Genomic DNA, 5,305 nt, shown 5'->3' on the forward strand with positions numbered 1-5,305 from the left:
TGTTTTCTGTTCAGATCTCAACTTTTCTTATTAAACAGAATTTGCATGAAAACAGAATCCCTGTTTCTTGAAGAATTTGTCTGCTCTTCCTGTTTATTTCCCATCTGCTCCTGACATCATCATTTTCCTGACACAACCAAACAATTTCTGAGGCAAGTCAGGCTGATTTTTAATTGAGGAGTAAGCAATAGAGAGTATGTTGGAAATTAAAAGTGCTACTTTCAGTTTAAGTATCTCAGTGAGTAAATGTGGGAAACAAATGGCTTGACTTAGGGAGGAGTTGAAGGAAATAACTGAGGTGGATGGAGCCTTTCAGTTATCTTGCTTTGGGTGATGACTTTTCCCATCCTACTTGGAAGAAGTTCAAGAGCCTGTCCCATGTTTTTTGATGTATTATTTCTTCCAAGAATACATTCACAGACTCTGTGAACAGATTTTGCAAATTTTGTCTTGCATAGTTGCAGCTCAGTTAAAAAACCCCACCAAAACTCCCCGCAAAAATCTAAACCCTCAAACCTCAACAAAAAAAGGTGAGAGATTTCACCCTTCCTCCACTGTGGGATTTGCAATTGCAAGAAGCTGGGCTGAGCCTCCAGTTGCTGCAGGAGGACAGGCAGGCAGGAAATTATTAGACCCCAAATGTAATATTTATTGGACAAGGAGTCAGGTTTGGCGAAGAAATTTCCATAAATACTTGCACTTAAGTCTGTTTTGGCATCTCCAAATATCTGGAATCAGCTGTTTCAGAGTGGTTGCTGGTCCCTGTAATGAAAATGAATTGACTCCTGTGGAAGCACGGTTAGGTCAATGCTAAGCTGTTTTTTAAATTCCACCTTCCTTCCAGCTGTGTTCAGAGCACAAAAGCCCAGTAGTGCCATCACCATGGGGCCTCTGCCCCGTTCCCCTCTCAGGTGGATGCATCACCCAGGACCTTCGTCAGCTGAGCCCAAGGAGCTCCTGTGCCTAAAGAGCTGCCCACTGATTCTGGTAGCCAGCAGAGCAGTTTGCTGGCCCAGCTGCATCTCAGTGCAAGAGCAACACAGGTAAGGGGTGTCCTTCACCCTGGCTGAATCCAGGGTCCTGAGGCACGTGTACAAGCACTGTGGGTTGGGGTTGCTCAGCCTGGGGAAGGGAAAGCTCTGGGAAGATCTCAGAGCCCTTTCCAGTGCCTGAAGGTGTTGTGGGAGAGCAGGAGAGAGGCTTTAGGCAAGAGCCTCGAATGGCAGGACAAGGGGTCTTCCCACTGCCAGAGGGCATGGTTAGATTAGATCTTGGGAAGAAATCCTTGCCTGTGAGGGTGGGGAGGCCCCGGCACAGGGTGCCCAGAGGAGCTGTGGCTGCCCCATCCCTGGAAGTGTTCAAGGCCAGGTTCGATGTGACTTGGAGTAACTTTGTCTAGTGGAACCTGCCCATGGCAGGGGGTGGAAGGAGATAAGCTTTAAGGACCCTTCCAAACTAAACTAAAATTTGATGATTTACACCAGAAAAATCTTACACAATCCAGTGTCTACAGCAAGGCATGCTCTTTGCAAAGAAATTGCATTTTTTTTCTTTAAGGAAAAAAATCCAAGTGAGCTTCTTTGGAGACTTTTTTCAAACATGGAGCACATTACTAAGCTGGTTGCACATCTTTGATGTTGATGCTCGGCCAACTCCTCCCCAGTGCAAAGCCTCAGGCAAGGGCTCCAACAAGAGAGGTTCTTCCAATGCCCTGAAAGCTAAATTGAAACTAAGTTATTGAAGCTATTAAAATTTAAGAAGGTGCGAGTGCCTGTGCTAGCTAGGTACTTTTTGATAAGTATGTACTATTAATAGCACTTTAAAAATTCCAACTCAAGATTTGCAGTATAGGTATTTTTCAAGATGCTTTCGACTATTATGAGATTAATGGATATGGGGCAGTTTGAAACTGGTACATTAACTTTAATCACTTATCTCCGTTTGTATTAATGAGAGAGAAGTGGGCAAATCCTATAGAAAGACATGAGAATATATATACCATATATACCTTAAAGGCATAGGTGGTGCTTATGCATTTTGGGTTCAAAAAATCTTTGCCAACCACAGGAAAAAACTGTCAGTGGAATTTTTCAGATAGATGCAGCTGGGCAGGGCAGTGATATCTGTAACTGTGGCAGTGCCATTTCTCTCTTAGGTTAAGCAAATTATGAAATAAATCTGGAGAATTAAATAATAGTGTTTCTTCCCACTGAAGACCTTCCTTTGTGGACACTGGGAGAGTGCTGGGGTATGTTTGCCTGTGCTTTTACTGTGACTGCAGTTTTATGAACATGTTATGGGTTTTTTCACTCAGTTGAGCATTTGGTTGGTACTTAATAACTCAGATCAATCATATCACTTTCAAGTGCCTTTGATATAAATTTTATTTATTTTTTTAGTTTATAGACTTGAGAATCTGTGCTATTTCATTGCTGGCCTTGAAGCTAGCAGGTGTTCTTCTTTTCTAGGCTGACCTCTCTCCCTTGCTCTCACTGTGAGCTCGCTGCCATAGCCCGAGGCTGGAAAAGCTGACAAGGGGCTGCCCTGGAACTGGTGTCAGGATATTAAATGGAACAAGGAAAGAACTTTGTATGGGAGTGACATCCACGTGAATCTGACCAGGGGCACCACCTCACTGCCCACCCACGTTAGGTCTGTGCCTGAGGTTCTGGCCTGAGGACCAGAACCCCGTGTTAGTCACTGCTAATGATGCACCTAGTGCAGGGCAGGCTGAGGGCTGCTGCCATCCTGCTGCCTCTGTGCTTCCTCATCAGGCAGCCCCGAGGTGATTTAACACAATGGGATGGGATGAGTGCTCATCACTGGGAAGCCTGCAAATGTTTGTAGTTATAATTAGGAAATGTTCTAACACTCCTATTAACCTGATTGATGTGAAGTCTTGCTTAGGCAGAAAACTGATTTTTCCCCAAGTGACTCCAAAAGAAGATCCATTTAGTTTGAAATGGAACTTAAAAGGAGTGCAAATTACTGATGATCCCTGTAACCAATGAACAAATTATTGGCGCATCTTCAAGGGTTTGTCATGAGGGAAGAAACCCCAAAATGAGGATGTATGCTATGAGAGAGTGACACTTTTTTATCCTGTAGGTAGGACCACAGCAGAGTCTGCATGGACATGTGCTGCATCCCACACCAGGCTGTGCCACTGGTCCAAAGCAAAGCTTGCTGACACTGCCCCATCCATACTCACTATCAAATTTAGGACATGTCTGTCCTAAAAGGACAAGATCATTGTATAATTGTGAGCAGAAGAACCAAATAAAAAGCTAGGATGGCTTTACCAGTGCACTGACAAAGGTGTGTCATGCAGGACCAGGCTGGTGTTTGTGTGGTGTTGAGCTGCCCTTGCCACTTTGGGTCACTGCTATTTCTGATGCCTCTGTACCACCTTCCATGGTACCAAGAAGATGTGCCCTTGCTGACCTAGCAGAGGGATAAAGAAATCTGCTCTCTTTTTAATATCATTCTAGGAGAAAGTGTCTGCTTTTCAGAAATAAAATGGTTTCTGTTCAAGGTTTACCCAGTACAAATGCAATAGTGATGCAGCTGAAGCTGTGCTCTGGGCCTCTGCACAATGCAGAGTTTCTGACCTGAAGAAGAGCTTGTGTGCCCAAAAGCATTTTTGTTCTTTAGGTGTATTCACTGGTTCAATAAAAGCTCATAGCTCTCCATGCAAACCTTGCTGTCTAAGCCATGAATTAAACTCCTGTGTTCAAAAGGACTTGGTATTGACCTTAAAATCCCTGAAAACCTGTTAATTTTAGGAAGACTGAAGAAGATATATAGAACCAGGGTGCATCATGCTTCACTTGTAAACAGGCAAACAAAGTTCTGTAGTGTAACCAAAGGACAAAGATGAGCTCTAAGCAGAGGCAATAGAGAGCCACAGTGACAGTTATTCGACACCCCTTTGTCCCATGATTATTTATGTATTAGTTGAAGCCATAATAATGTTAAAGTCACCCTCACTAAACATACAACACTTTGTATTTTGACAGCACTTCATAAACATTAATGAGTTAAGCTGAAGTAAACACTTCTCTAAGATCAACCTTTCCTGAACAGAGCTGCAAAGGCAGATTAAAGGCAATGAGGAGCACATTGCAGTTCAAGCACATAAAACCACTTATCACCTGTTCAGAACTTGAGGAGAATAAAATTTGGACCTTCTGTATGCTGCAGACTCATTAATGAAGTACCAGAAATTACTTTTATGTGCCTTGTAATTTGAACATTGCACTAACATAGAGTAGGAAGGGTCAGGATAAAAATGTAGTTCAAAAGGACCTTGCAAATCTCAGTAATTTTGGACTTACAGAAATAGAGAAAATCTGTGCTTATGTGCTTGGGAAAAAAAATCAAAGTTTTACCCCAAGTGAATCTTGTATCTTGTTGGTTAGTTGTCAAAATCCAGGTGATGCCACCTTCAAGGTGTATTTGCACGTAAAAAAGCCCCAAGGTGTGAAGCAGTGCAGCACAGCAGCCACGGATGTGAGTGATGTGGGGATGGTCAGCAAAACAGGGGGGTTTGATTTCTGTAAGGAAGGTGTGCAGCATTGTTTGCTGACCATGTGTCTTCTGGCAACAGCTGCTTTTTGGGTGACCCCAGTGCTCAGGAGAAGCAATGTTTTCTTTGTCTGAAGCTGTGGTCCCCATTCTGTGTCTGGGGGCTGCTCCCACCCATGGACAGGGCCAGGGAGCACCAGACTGGCTGTAGGAGGTGCAAAGTCCTCACAGGCAAACTTTTTAAAAATCCTTCACACAAAAGTGCTACTTTTCTGAGTTTGGGACAAGCAAAGCTTAAATATCTGAAAGTTTTTCTGCTGAACATGCAGGAACTCCTGAAAGCAGACTAAATTCCCCCAAAAATACAGACAAAAAACTTCCTTAGCATCTTAATGATCCCTTTGGGAAAGCTGGCCAAGTCAGACAGTAACATTCAGTAAATCCTTGTTATCTGTGCTTGCTTTACTAATGAGCCTGAGTATCATATTTAAATCCCTGTAGCTGTGCCTCATACATTGGCTGGTGTGAAAATAAAATATTTCCATTCAGCAATTGTTGTATATCACAGGCAGCTTGGCTGTGCTCCCGAAGTGCCTTTCCTGTTATTAGTGTACTGTGGGCCTTCAGATGGTCACTGTGATGGATAGCATGGTGGAGGCCATCAGAGGGCAACATTTCAAACCAAGAATGCTACAGCTATTGGAGGGTAATTGAGATATTGTGTATTTACACAGGTCTGCCTCAGAAATATTCCTTTAGCAAAGGCTACATTTGATTA

The 5,305-nt window shown here is 43.2% G+C and overlaps 1 long non-coding RNA gene across 3 annotated transcripts; it reads left to right on the forward strand.

Annotated features, from left to right (window-relative positions):
* Positions 1–860: 860 nt before the first annotated feature.
* LOC135280243 (uncharacterized) lies at positions 861–3,309 on the forward strand. Of its 3 annotated transcripts, XR_010347263.1 has the most exons (4): positions 861–1,043; positions 2,156–2,248; positions 2,469–2,652; positions 3,109–3,309. It is a non-coding gene; the product is annotated as an uncharacterized LOC135280243 (long non-coding RNA). The 3 variants fall into 3 exon arrangements; XR_010347262.1 differs by having other exon boundaries at positions 2,469–3,309; XR_010347264.1 differs by lacking the exon at positions 2,156–2,248 and having other exon boundaries at positions 2,469–3,309.
* Positions 3,310–5,305: the final 1,996 nt, after the last annotated feature.

The sequence above is a fragment of the Passer domesticus genome, chromosome 13, assembly GCF_036417665.1.
Source record: "Passer domesticus isolate bPasDom1 chromosome 13, bPasDom1.hap1, whole genome shotgun sequence".
NCBI lineage: Eukaryota > Metazoa > Chordata > Aves > Passeriformes > Passeridae > Passer > Passer domesticus.